We start from the raw sequence: 14,425 nt of genomic DNA, 5'->3' as shown, positions 1-14,425 counted from the left end.
ATGTTTCAAAATGTATCAAACAGTCATCTCTGAAGCCCACAATAAAAACCTGGGTAATGGACTTGAATGATTTCAATTACGTGCTAATCAAACACCGTTACCTATCACCATCATCATCAACGGCGCAACAGCCGGTATCCGGTCTAGGCCTGCCTTAATAAGGAACTCCAGATATCCCGGTTTTGCGCCGAGGTCCACCAATTCGATATCCCTAAAAGCTGTCTGCTTCCTGACCCACGCCATCGCTCCATCTTAGGCAGGGTCTGCATCGTCTTCTTCTCCCACCGTAGATATTGTCCTTATAGACTTTCCGGGCTGGATCATCCTCATCCATACGGAATAAGTGACCTGCCCACCTTAACCTATTGAGCCGGATTTTATCCACAACTTGACGGTCATGGTATCACTCATAGATTTCGTCGTTATGTAGGCTATGGAATCGTGCATCTTCATATAGGAGGCCAAAAATTCTTCTCTCGAACGCGGCTCAAAGTTCACAATTCTTCTAACTAAGAACCCAAGTTGCCGAGGAATACATGGGGACTGACAAGATCATAGTCTTGTACAGTAAGAGCTTTGACCCTATGGTGTGACGTTTCGAGTCTTTGTAAGCTGAAATAGGCTCTGTTGGCTGACAACAACTGTGCGCGAATTTCATCATTGTAGCTCTTATCGGTTGTGATTTTCGACCGTAGATAGGAGACATTTTCAACGGTCGCAAAGTTGTAGTCTCCTATCTTTATTGTTTTCATCTTACCAGTGCAGTTTGATGTTGTTGATTGGTTGGTTTTCGATGCTGACGTTGCCACCGTATGCTTTGTCTTGCTTTCATTGATGTGCCGCCCAAGATCTCGCCTCAATCACCGCCTGCTCGATCTGGTTGAAAGCAGTTTGTACGTTTCGGGTGGTTCTTCCCATGATGTCGATATCGTCAGCATAGGCCAGTAGTTGGGTGGACTCAAAGAGGATCGTACCTCATGCATTTACCTCAGCATCACGGATCACTTTCTTTCTCGGATACTTTAGCAAAAGGGTGTTCAATTTCCCTATACCCTGACCGGAACCAAAAATTGGGGTGTCAGTAGCATTGGCTAATGTTGCTATCAAAAACTGGGAATAAGCTTCCGATAATGACCTTAATGCTATTAAACATACCAAACTTTTCCTGTCAAAACCAAACATTCTGACTGGCCATAATTTACTAGCTGGGCACATGTTCAAAATAGGAATTTTTCAAGATGATACGTGTCAATCCTGTAATGAAGAAGCGAAATCCACGGAATGTTTTCTAGTGAGTGGCTCGCCTATGGACGTAACAGAAATCACATTTTTAGTGCTGATGTGCTATAACTGCAACGGGTAGCACATCCACTAACGGAAATCCTGCGATACATAAACGAATCTGGGATAATCCGTTCGACGGGAGAATAGAGTTCAATAGCCCACTAGGGTCTGAGTGCTCAGAGGCTTTGCCTCCCCCCCGCCCACCTCAAATACACACACATATGGCTTAGAATTAGGGATGCAATATCCTTAGAAACACTAAATTTGCGGAAAGCGTACGGCGGCCGACAACGGTGGCGTTTGTCCTTCTAGTGGAAGTTGCGAAGCTTTGGAAGCAGGAAGGATGATAATAGTCTAGATTGTCTATCCGGCACCATATTTAGGACTGCCTTGAATACTATGAAGTCATCGTGAAGATAATGCAAATAAACCTCAATCATTGTCGGGCGACTCCTGGCAGAAATTGTAATATACGATAGAGTGTCCGTTGTACTAATCCGAAAGCGATACAAAATTCTAGATAGCAATACATGGATTTAAGACAGGAGTAAACAACTGCAATGTGGATGTGCGGAATATGCGATCTAAAAAGTCGGAAGGCGAGCAAAGACTAAAATATACGGCATCAATTTTAATAGTTGCTTCGCAAGGCCCAGTTGGACAATAGATTAGTTCCAGACAATGTTACACTATGAAGCTTCGGGCGTACACACTAGATATCGAAACGTTTGTATCTCTTGAAATGGAATTCATAATAACCGTGAATCTTGCATATAGCGTAAAGTCAGTATGGGTTGCAACATCAACATCGCCTTTATCAGCTGTTCCCTTTGACTAAGATGAGGGAAAATTGATAAAAATTGATGAATGATCACGGTATCTGATTACAGGCGGTAATGTTCCAAATTAGAGAGAACTGGAAAATGAACAATACCAAATCCATAGCTTCGAAATAGGAGGATAGCTTCTCTGACAAAGATGTGTTTGAGCAGCATCAACTCAACTTTGGCCAGCACGAAGCTGGGATCAGCGAAAAAGTTGTCCAAATAAATAATCATACCATTGTCATGACGAAAAGAATACCCAGCAGAAGAGATTTGCTTTGCTTTTTTGGATCGGAAAAATAAAAGGAAATCAGAGCAAAATACCTGCATGTCCGAAAAATCGTCCAAGGAGCGAAAGGAAGACTGGAGTTCCAAGAACAGTTCTCTTTGTTTAACTAATTGCAGAAAACGACTAAAGAAGCTAAAAACAGAAACTTTATAAATCTGTGCAAGGAAGTTCACATGAACCCCTTGAGCACAGTCTGCAGAGCAGTGATGTCTAAAATAAAGGGAAAGAAGACACCACAATTAACCTGTTCATAATCCATAATTGAAGCAATCGGAGCCACTAATTTAGAGAACCTTCCTAGTTTCATTGAAGATGAATTGCTCTACATGTGTAAGAACAGCATCGAGGCCTGATGGCACTCCAAACAAATCAGCGAAAGCTGCCGTTCGCACGGGACCAATCACGTTTATACAAACCATGCAAAAAAGTCTCGACCAAGGGATTTTCCCAAAAAAAATGAAAGCAAAAACGTTTGATTTTGTTACCGAAAAGAAATAAACGACCCCCAAAATTCTTCTTCATATTGCCCAATATGCCTTCTAGATAGGATAGAAAAATAGAGAGGGAATAATTTCCAACAGATTGTTTTATGCCGCTGAAAACTAAAGAGCTCTTTCTGATATGCCATTTGGAAAGAGCTCTCCACCGGCGATGCCATCAAAGTGGACATCGCAGCTGCTGCAATCGAAGATTATAGTTAGCGCTGGAGATCAAAACAGTACTGAGCGGTGGCCACATCAGATGTGGAGAATTCCTTCAATTGCCGAGGATTATTACTACCCCGGTACCTGAGTGGTTAGCTTCTTCACAGGCAGGAAACTAAATTGCTACACAGAGAAAAGCACAAATTACTACCGTGCGTCTGCAACCGTCCCTCAGCGTTTGGTGCTGGGTCCACTCTTACTGAATACCATTTACGATGTAGTCTTACGCCTGCCCTTACCGAAGCGAGTAAAGTAGTTGGTGATGCCGACCATATTGTCGTGGTTGTGGTGCATAGCACCTTCACGAGGTTGAGGCAGCAGTAAATGAAGCAATCCAGAAGATCCAAGGTTGGCTTGAAACTGCTGTTTATGTGACACAAAACAGAAACCTAATAACACACCGAAAGAAACTGAAATAGGAGTTAGAGACCAGACCATAAGAAGAAAAAGGGATAATGATAAAAAAAATATCATGTTTAATTTGTTTGAAATAAGATTATTAGCAAGTGTTATTAGAGCCTAAATGCTGCTCGACACACCAAACTTTTCCTGCCAGAACCCAACATACGTACCGCAAAGTTTATCCTGTCGAAAAGCAGGAGGACCTGCAGGTGTATTGTGGGCATTCTGACAGGCCATAATTCACTAGCTGGGCATATGTTCAGAATAGGAATTACCGAAGATGATACGTGTCCCTTCTGTAATGAGGAAGCGGAATCCACGGAACATTTCCTATGTGAATGCCCGCCTATGGACGCATCAGGCATCAGATGTTCTCCAATTGCGACGGGTAGCATCACATCCACTAACGGAAATCCTGCGATACGTTAACGAATCCGGAATATTCCGTTAAATGGGGGTGGCGAGTACAATGGGCCAACACGGCCTGAGTGCTCAGAAGCTGTAGCTTCATACACACACACACACACAAGTGTTACCAAGGTGGGGAATTTCCTTCGCCGAATATAGTTTGGGGTGTCAAATGGAAGATACCAATAGAGGTAGAGAAATGTCAATTTAAATCAAGAAATCTTTTGCATTTATCGCAGAGGAACAAAATTTGTTAAATGTAATGTAATATGGGACACGGTACAAGAAAATTTGCTGGAAATGATACCTCTATTAACGAAGTAATAGCATGTCAAAGTGGTCTTCCTGCAGCGAAAAAGCATAAAGCATAAAGTTTTTCACACCTGGAGGTTTCGCGCTCGGTTTTACGGCAAAATACTCATTACTGTTTTTATTTCAGATGCATACTGCCTTCTAAGTTAACTGCTCCTTTATTTCCATTTCTTTCTTTCTATATTCTTGATTTGAAATACTCGCTAAGAAAGCGAGAGACCTACTTAGACAAAAACGCGTTCTCGAAATTATGATAATTAAAAGAGGTAGGTTAATGTATGTTATTTTGAACGGAAAGTGTTTAGATCATACTTCCATCTAAGGTAGAATTAGATATGAAATGAGGATGCAATTCCACGTGAATTCTCCATTCTTTCATCGTGGCATCCGCCCTTGAAAGAGGTTTGCACCAGGGTGAGCACAGATGGTTTTTGTAAATGATGGATGAGATGGAACGAAGCTCCAAAGCGCCAGATTTAACTTCCAGAATTTACTGACAGGGAGGCTGACGCATCTTAATGCGCAGACTTTGCACCTTTCTCAGTTTTATTGTTAAGCTTTTCCCTGCTCATTAATCGCCGGCTTAGGGGGTGACTACGAACTTTACGAGTATGTATAATGAGGTTTTTTGTTAACAAATTTCCTATAAATCTTCACCTGATTATCATTTCGATCAAAATTAACCATTTGTGGGACAAACATTTTCTAAACAAATTGATCTTGAACCAAGATTTTGGATGCTAATTACATTTCAGTAGAATCGTAGAGACTTGGTTATATTTGTTCAATCAATATAAACAGAAGTCACTGTCGACTGACATGTGTAGATATTTTATAAACTCGCTAACAACCGAAAATGAAACTCGACCTTGGCCTTGAAAAGTTTTCACTCAATCGTTAAAGAGTATGGGTTACCTCTCAAAATTTCATTATCACATCGTCGATAACCGATAACAGATACAATGTCTTCCTGAAGATGATTACATTTCTGCTGTGATTTTCGTAAGAATAGCGACATAAACACAATGGTTTTGAGATGCCGAATGATGGTTCATGGGCGCTACTGACACTAAAATGTTGAAGCTTTTTTCAAAAAAGTAAAACTTAGCATTGCAGATAAAGGTGATTTTTTAGCTACATGTAAATATTTGCTAAGATTTTTTGTTGTGTCTTCAAGATATTCCAAAATATTAGCTGCTACTGGAAGTTATAAAACACTTATTTATCTTTAGTGTGCTTTCTGGTGTAGATTTTTCAAGTCAAAAGTAATTCCTTCGTGATCGATTTATCATTGCAAGTCAGACAGATAGAGAGATAAAAAATGTTCTTTGGAACAGTTGTGTGCAGAAAATATTCAAGCCAAATAATAAAATAAAGGAGATCGTCTCTACAGTTAACTCCCCAAATCAGAAATTGATAATTTTCTCTGCAGCCGGGAAAAGGAAGTACTATGCTCTGTGGGATTCTTCTAAACGGAAAAAGAACTCTATATATGAGGTTGGCTTCCTTATGAATGGGTGAAAACATTCACTTTTTGAGTGCGTGAGGTTTTTACCCACTAAAGTCCATTCTGCACGACATTAGACCGAAGACATTGCTTAGATTTATCCAGCTCCACTTTTACAATTCGGTTGTACCCGTCATCGTGCTTTCCCAGTTTCTCCTTTCCCCTTAGCCTACTCTGAATTCACCTTTGCATGCTGCTACCTGCTTTCCAGTTTTTCTGACGCATTTCCTTTACTTCCCTTTCCGATATTAATGTCCTATTCAATGTCATTCGTATCTGAAATAATGAAAGGAAACGGTTTCGGCTCTTTCGAGACTAAAACAGATAAGTGAATTGTCTAATTCATTTTTTTGGGTTGAGGGATTTTGAGTCCGATATAGGATCAGACCGATTGGAAAGAAAGTTCCTCCCATTGTTTTTGACCACGGAGCCCCCTTTTCATATTAAGAGCCCAATATTTTAGAAAATATGGCTTGCGATTTCGTTCTCCTGAATATCTTTCATACCCATAGCGTGTTTATGAATCTACATGAAAAAGCGACCAATACATTGCAATGATCAGTCACGGTAGAGGCAAGGTATCGTCTGATTGGTGGTCAAAGGGTAGTATAGGTCCCGGGGCGAAACGTGGATTGGTACCCACGATGGAGCATAAAACCTGGGAAATGCCTGCTGAACCAACACCAACAGCTCTACTACCAAACCCTATCTCCACCTCCACGTGGTGACCGCTGGGAGTTCTTTCTTGACGAAAAGCTGCAGACGGAGAAGGATGAAGGCGAGTCTCCCGCGCCTAAAAACGGGACAAATTGTACCAACTGGTCCTCCAGGTTGGGGGTTGGGTAGGGCTGACAACCCTACACGGAAAACAACCTGTTACGAAGCCACAACAGGAGCCTCGGATAGGACGGATTTTAAAACGACGGACCCGGCAACGACAAAGGAACAACGATTTGCGCATTTTCTCATGGAATGTGCGCTCCCTGTACAGAGATGAAGCTGATAAGCAGCTAGCCGATACCCTGTCCCAATATAGGGCTGATGTAACAGCGTTGCAAGAGATGCGATGGACAGGGACCGGTTTCCTGGAGAAGAGCCACTACACCATATATTATAGCGGTCATCCAGTAAACCGTGTGCTCGGAGTAGGTTTCTTAGTCAGCCAAAAAATGAAACCTGCTGTTATCGGCTTTGAAAGTATAAGCGAACGGCTATGCACTCTGCGCTTGCGAGGCAAATTTAGAAATATAAGCCTCATAAACGTTCACGCCCCTACAGAGGAGACTACAGAGTCGGAGAAGGATACTTTCTACGAGGCAGTAGAAAGAACCCTCGAAGCCTGTCCCAGATATGATATCAAAATCATACTTGGGGATTTTAACAGCCAAGTAGGGAAGGAGCCCGTATTCAGGGGATACGTTGGCTCCCATAGCTTACACGAAAAAACAAATGTTAACGGACTGCGGACTATTCAATTAGCAGGGTCACACGAAATGGTTGTTGGAAGTACCTGGTTTGCGCGGAAAGCGGTCCACAAACATACGTGGGCCTCTCCAGACGGGACCACTTTCAACCAAATCGACCACGTGTTGATCGAACGCCGCCACATCTCAGCCTTGATGAATGTCAGAACATATAGGGGGGCCAATATAGACTCGGATCACTATCTCGTTGGCATGGTGCTCCGAGCTCGAATAACAATACCACCTAGAATCCCCTCTGACAATCAGGTGAGAGTGAATACTGAAGCCATCCACAACACAACCCTCCGCGACACCTATAAGAGGGAAATATATGCCGCAATAACCGCAGTCAATAGAGGACCTGGAGATGATGATGAATGATCTTCACAACCACCTGAAGAACGTTATCATGGATACGGCCACAAATATACTTGGCCCCAGCCGCAAAAGGAGTCGGAACGGCTGGTTTGACGATGAATGTAAGCTAGCAACGGAACGGAAGAATGCCGCATACCGAGTAATGTTGCATTCTCAAAGAACGCGGGCACGCGCAGAGACTTATCACGAACTCCGTCGAGCGGAGAAGCGACTTCACAGACGGAAAAAGGAAGCCTGGGAGAACCAACAAGTCTGTGAACTAAAAAAGTACAGGGAGCAACCGCACCAGGCGCGGAAGTTTTACCAACAAGTCAGCAGGATGAAGCCTTATACACCTCGATGCTCATCCTGCCGAGACAAAGAGGGAAATCTGATTTCCGACAGAATGAGCATATTAGAGCGATGGGTTGAGTACTTTGATGAGCTACTGAACAACCAGAACATCGGCGAGTTGGAGGTCCCGTTAACTGAAGACGACGGACAAATACTGCCACCACCAAGTTTAGGAGAAACAGTCCGTGCAATTCATCGGCTAAAAAATCATAAGTCGCCAGGAGCCGATGGAATTACAGCCGAATTGGTTAAATATGGAGGCGACCAGTTACACCAAGTGGTTCATCAACTTGTGCTCAAGGTATGGGACAGCGAATCAATGCTTGACGATTGGCAGCGAGGCATAATCTGTCTCATACATAAAAAGGGAGATATCACACAGTGCAGCAATTATAGAGGTATCACGTTGCTGAGTACCATCTATAAGATATTCTCCACTATCTTGCTAGGCCGGATAGCCCCATACGCCCAAAACATCATTGGCCCATACCAAAGAGGCTTCACTCCAGGCAAATCAGCGACAGATCAGATTTTCTCTCTGCGGCAGGCGATGGAAAAACTGTTGGAATATGGACAACAGTTGCACCATCTGTTCATCGACTTTAAAGCCGCCTATGATAGCATAGCCAAGGTAAAACTGTACACGGCCATGAGAGAATTCGGTATCCCGACGAAATTAATAAGACTGACTAGGCTGACCCTGACCAATGTGCGAGGCCAGATAAAAGCAGCAGGATCACTCTCAAGACCATTCGACATCAACAACGGTCTACGACAAGGGGATGCGCTATCATGCGTCCTCTTTAACCTGGCCCTCGAGAAAGTGATCCGTGATGCTGAGGTGAATGCAAGAGGTACGATCCTCTTCAAGTCCACCCAACTACTGGCCTATGCTGACGATATCAACATCATGGGAAGAACCACCCGAGACGTTCAAACTGCCTTCATCCAGATCGAGCAGGCGCTAATCTTCGCGAGATCTTGGGCTGCACATCAACGAAGGCAAGACAAAATACATGGTGGCAACGTCAGCACCCAAGACGAATCAACCAACAACATCAAACCGCACTGGTCAAACACAAACACGAACAAGAATAAGGATAGGGGAATACAACTTTGAGACCGTTGACAATTTCTCCTATCTAGGGTCGAAAATCACAACCGATAACAACTACGATGATGAAATCCGCGCACGGTTGTTGTCAGCCAACAGGGCCTACTTCAGCTTACAAAGACTGTTCCGCTCGAAACGTCTCCCCATAGGGTCAAAGCTCTTACTGTACAAGACTATGATCTTGCCAGTCCTCATGTATTCCTCGGAAACTTGGGTTCTTAGCAAGAAAAATTGCGAACTCTTGGCCGCGTTCGAGAGAAGAATCCTCCGAAGAATTTTTGGCACCCTACATGAGGATGGACGATTCCGTAGCCTACACAATGACGAAATCTATGAGCGATACCATGACCGTCCGGTTATGGATAAAATCCGGCTCAATAGGTTACGGTGGGCGGGTCACTTAATCCGTATGGATGAAGATGATCCCACCCGGAAAGTCTATAAGGGCAATATCTATGGTAGGAAAAGAAGACGAGGCAGACCCTGCCTAAGATGGAGCGATGGCGTGGGCCAGGACGCCAGACAGCTTTTAGGGATATCGAATTGGTGGACCTCGGCGCAAAACCAGGATGTCTGGAGTTCCTTATTAAGGCAGGCCTAGACCGGATACCGGTTGTTGCGCCGTTGATGATGATGATGATCGTCTGATGAGTTCATAAAACTGCGAGTCGTCTTCCATCCCTGTGAAGGTATCTTTGGAATGCACCAACTTTTCGGTGAGAATTTAATTGAGATTTGTAATTATTCGTGTTCCCCATTATCCAGGACAGTCGACACACGTCCTAGAAACATATGGCTGAGTACCACGTAGGAGGAGTGTAGAATCTTTAGAACATGTTGGAAGGAGTTGAAGCGCATTGCCAGGGACTAGCAGCAATGATTCGCAGGTATCTATTTGCTGTGGGTCCTCCCGTTTATCCCAGGACGATTTTTTGGTCGTAACGAAACTTTATCTTTCTCGAAATCTTTCACATATCAATCAGAGAAACTTAACGTCATATCATTCTCCAGAATGTCGATCAACATCTGTGATAGAGTGCCATTATTTCACCTGTTAATTCAATATAGAACACCCGGAAGTTCTTTTATATTCATATTCACCACGATATTAATAATATCAAGGAAATTTGCACTGGGGTCAAAAAAATCATTTTGACCGTTTGATTGTTAAAGTATGCTCATCATAATTATTCCATTCTGAGAGATGATATCGTTAGATATTCCCAGCTTCCATTGGAAATAGTTTCACCAGAAGTAACTTGTGAATATTCCCACTACGATCCTTAAACTCTTAGACAATTCTGCAAGCACTTTGGTACATATGTCCCTTTAAATACCCTGAACTATCCCATTTTCGCTAACCTTACCCAGTTTAATTCCTCCTATTCGTTGCGCCTCTTCTTCTCTGAGTGTTAGGATCATTAACTCTATTCTGACTCCACGGAAAACTTCTGGTCCATAAGGAAGCATTTCTGCTCCTTTCCTTGTTCCAATCCTTTTAAGACGATAGAGTTCAGAACCGACAGCATCCAGAACTTACTTGATCTGAATGTATTTACTTATTGTGTCAAGCTATTCCATACCAATCTAGAGTTCATCTAGTTGGACTGATTGCCTTTATTGGTGGATGGCTATTAGTTAGAATAGCAATGCTCCAACGCCTGCAGTTTCTCTGGAGATTGAAGAGGAAGGAGGATTTCAATCTTTCTTCAGTTTAGGTAGCTCTCGGTCTCGTCGATACCTGGAACTATCTAAATACTATCTTATCAGAGTGAAATTATGCGGTGTTTCCAACGATTAATTAATTGAAGTAATGAAAACTTGTTGTTTCTTTTTCGTTGGTGTGGGTATTTATTCTTGCAAATACCGATATTTCGGGAACCACTTGTTCCCTTCATCAGTGCATCAGTGCAGTGTTTGCAAACAAGTTTGCACTGATGAAGGGAACAAGTGGTTCCCGAAATATCGGTATTTGCAAGAATAAATACCCACACCAACGAAAAAGAAACAACAAGTTTTTATTACTATCTTATCTTCCCGCATTTGTATGTGAAGATAAAGTGGAGTCAATTCTAAAATACATATGGTTGCTATTTACGCCTTGGTGGGGTATACTGCGTCAACAATACCTACGTGCCACCGCTCGTGGTTCACTGAAGTCCGCTTCAGTTTCCCCAGGACTGCGTTAAATACTCCCGGGGCGACCCGCTCGTATGTCATCTTGGGAGAGTGGGGTTCTACTACATAACATAGCCAGCAATGGAATTGTCGCCCCTCTTAATGTGTGACCTATCCAATACCATTTTCACCTTCCGATCGCATCGCCCATGCTTGTCAAACCTGTACGCCGACCAAGCTCTTCGTTTGAAATAGTATCAGAAGAGTAACTTTTTGGTCCTGTATAATTTCCATAGCATGTCTCTATGCTTACATACGAGTATACTATATATATACCCATACATATTAATACTATATCATCACATAAGAATGAACCTTTATTCCAGTATTAGTTAGCTTTTCTAGAAGTACTACTACGATACTAATCATTAGCAACCATAGAACCCCTCACTGACGAATTTGGATAGTAATAATGATCACAGGGTTGGCCCTGTTGATACTGCACTAATTGGTTTTCATGTAATTTTTTTATCCAGATATGGATTTAATGTCTTACGCGTTGGAATGTAAGTTGTAATGAACTTCCCGGATTTCATTGCTACACGTCGAAACTATCATTTCGTACCTTGACCAGTCCCTAATTTGTTTTAGCTGGGTGGAACAGTTTTCGGATCTCTATCCTTAACCTTCAGTATTTGAAAAAAGAGACTGCATAATGAAGATACATCAGGGCTACCTGATGCCCGTCGATCGCATAATTGACAGATTCGTCTTCGAAAAGACATACTGTGCCGTAATCACCTTAAAAGAAGAATGGTCGATAAATGGCACGAGTCCTTTGGAATTACAGACGTAATAATGTTCACCGACGGGTTAGTCATGGAAAATGGATCGAGAGCAGGGACGTTCGCGGGAAATCCAATTATGGAGCTGCTTCGTCCTTTCGGAGAAATGACCACCGTACTCTAGGTGGAGATATATAAAATTTCAGCAGAAGAATGTTTGGGACAAAAATGGAGTAGTCGCACCATTCGAATCCGTTCCAACAGTCGGGTGTCCTTTTAGCACGAAACAGTAACCATATATCATGTCAGTTGGTGTGGAGTTGTCATCAGGTGCTGCTGAAACTTCGCCGAGTGAACGAAACATTCCTGATGTAGGTAATAGGTCGCCCAAAATTCGCTGCTTTTGAGGAAGCTGACAGACTGGCTTACAGCTTTTGCTATCCGGTCAGCCACTGTCAAGTCTACTCTGCAGGAGGAAATGGCAAGGATTCACGAAGCCGAATCGAGAAATTTGAACTTCTACCGGCAGGCGCAAATCTTTGTGAAGGAACTTGAGGTCACTGGATTGGAATTTTTGTTGCCCCTTAAGACGTAGCACTTGAAAACGTTAGTGGGGTTTTTAACGGCACACTGCTCTTTAATCTACCACATGGAAGAAATTGGAATGGTGGTCTCGGCCATATGCAACTAATGTGAGGGGAAGGAAGAGATGGCCCTGTACTCCGTTTGGAGCTGCCCGGCCTCCTCGAGACGTCAGACCTCAGCCGAAGATACCTTGGTAAAGTTTTCTTCTCCCTTTCTGGAAAATGCTCTCAAATTCGCAAAAGCCTGCGAACGCCGTAGGCGAGAGGCCGAAAAATGATACAAGACGCTGAAATCCGCTGTAGTGATCCAAGACCTCTTTCTTGTTCGTAATTCCTGTCACTTGTTGTATTTGGCCTTCCGTCAGCCAGTCGCAAGAAATTAGCCGCAAGCCCCACGGAATTTATATACGGGAACTCCCCAATATTAGGTCGAACTGCTGGATTGTTGCCGCTGCTCTAGAATGCAGTGCGGAAGCCAAAGCCGCGACCACCCGCAAATCACGCGAAACGTTACTAATTTGCCCAGAGATCTGAACTTCTGCACGCATGACCTGATTAGGACGAGTACCCCTGGAGACCGCTGCGATTGCAACTAAGAGGTCTGCAGTCAGGGCACATATTTTACCGAGCGCACCCACGCAACTTAATGTTCCACGCGTCAAAATTTTTTGCCTGTTGCTGATCATGACAGAAGGAGGACTCCATACATCCTTAATTTATTGCGTGCAACGTTAACGTAACCATATGCTCCGAGAAAATTTTTGGAGGACATGCTCTCGGCACGGTTATTTACGATTAGCCCTTGTCGAAGTTTCATGATAGTTGGGGTTCATATTGTGGGTAGCGCCTATTGTAGGTCAGTGCTTGAGTTACACTTTACAAGGCCATACCTCTTTAAGGCGGCCTCACATCTGCTGGAATGAGTGCCAGTCATGGCGGGGTCTTAATTCTTCTATAGCACTACAGCCCAAATCGAGCCCTGGCCTTCCGAGTGCAACAAGTCCAACTATCTCGATCTAAACATCGCGTCCTCCAGCTAGAAAATCTTTGATCTGCAATCTGCGTTCACGAAGCCCTCCAAATATTTTCCTCACTTCCAATGACAATGGTCTTGCTAGTCCTTATGTAATCCTGGGATGAACGATCTCGTAACCTACATAACAACGAAATATTTGAGCGGTACCATGACCGTCTGGTTGTTGGTAAAATCCGGCTTAACAGGTTACGGTGGGCGGGTCACTTAATCCGTATAGATGAGGATGATCCAACCCGGAAAGTCTATCTATGGCGGAAAAAGAAGACGAAGTAGATCCTGCCTAAGATGGAGCGATGGCGTAGTTTCGGGCGCCAGACAGCTTTTAAGGATATCGAATTGGTGGATCTCGGCGCAAAACTGAGATGTCTGGAGTTCCTTATTTACGCAGGCCTAGACCGGATATCGGTTGTTGCGCCGTTGATGATGATGATTGCAACGTTTTTCATTCGCTGCTGACTCGAACTGCTCGAACACTTCATTTGCACGAAGCGTCGATTGGGCGGATCGTCTGCGTACGTCACCTGTTGCGCGGATTTTACCAGTAGGGTACCTTTGGTATCAATAGGGGCCACAAAGTTAAAGGGGGTCAGGTTAAGATCATCCCGTTGCTTAAATCCTGATACTAGGAACATAGGAAAGCTTTGTGTTAGTTCATTTTCGATTTTTAGCTGGCTCTTATTTTTAATCATTAGGACTAGCTTCGCTGGGATTTTTAGAGTTTGATTATGGTCGTTAAATCAATCCGTGTTCAGAAATAGACCATGGGATCATGCCCACAAGGCAGGTGTTCATATTAAACCCCCAGGATATTCACTTCCCAGGCTGCCTATCGCAGAGGTTCAAATTCATCCTTCCTCTACGCTTCTCCTATCTGAGAAAGAGCC

General features: G+C 43.4%; 2 protein-coding genes across 2 annotated transcripts in view; one reads left to right on the top strand and one right to left on the bottom strand.

Moving 5' to 3' along the window:
• Positions 1–14,425, top strand: part of LOC119646607 (odorant receptor 85b-like) — a 61,647-nt gene that overhangs the window by 34,602 nt on the left and 12,620 nt on the right. The window lies entirely within an intron of this gene.
• The window catches only part of LOC119646606 (probable cytochrome P450 301a1, mitochondrial), a 78,166-nt gene that overhangs the window by 61,999 nt on the left and 1,742 nt on the right, over positions 1–14,425 (bottom strand). The window lies entirely within an intron of this gene.

The sequence above is a fragment of the Hermetia illucens genome, chromosome 1, assembly GCF_905115235.1.
Source record: "Hermetia illucens chromosome 1, iHerIll2.2.curated.20191125, whole genome shotgun sequence".
Lineage (NCBI taxonomy): Eukaryota > Metazoa > Arthropoda > Insecta > Diptera > Stratiomyidae > Hermetia > Hermetia illucens.
This window is presented reverse-complemented; position numbering and strand designations above follow the sequence as displayed.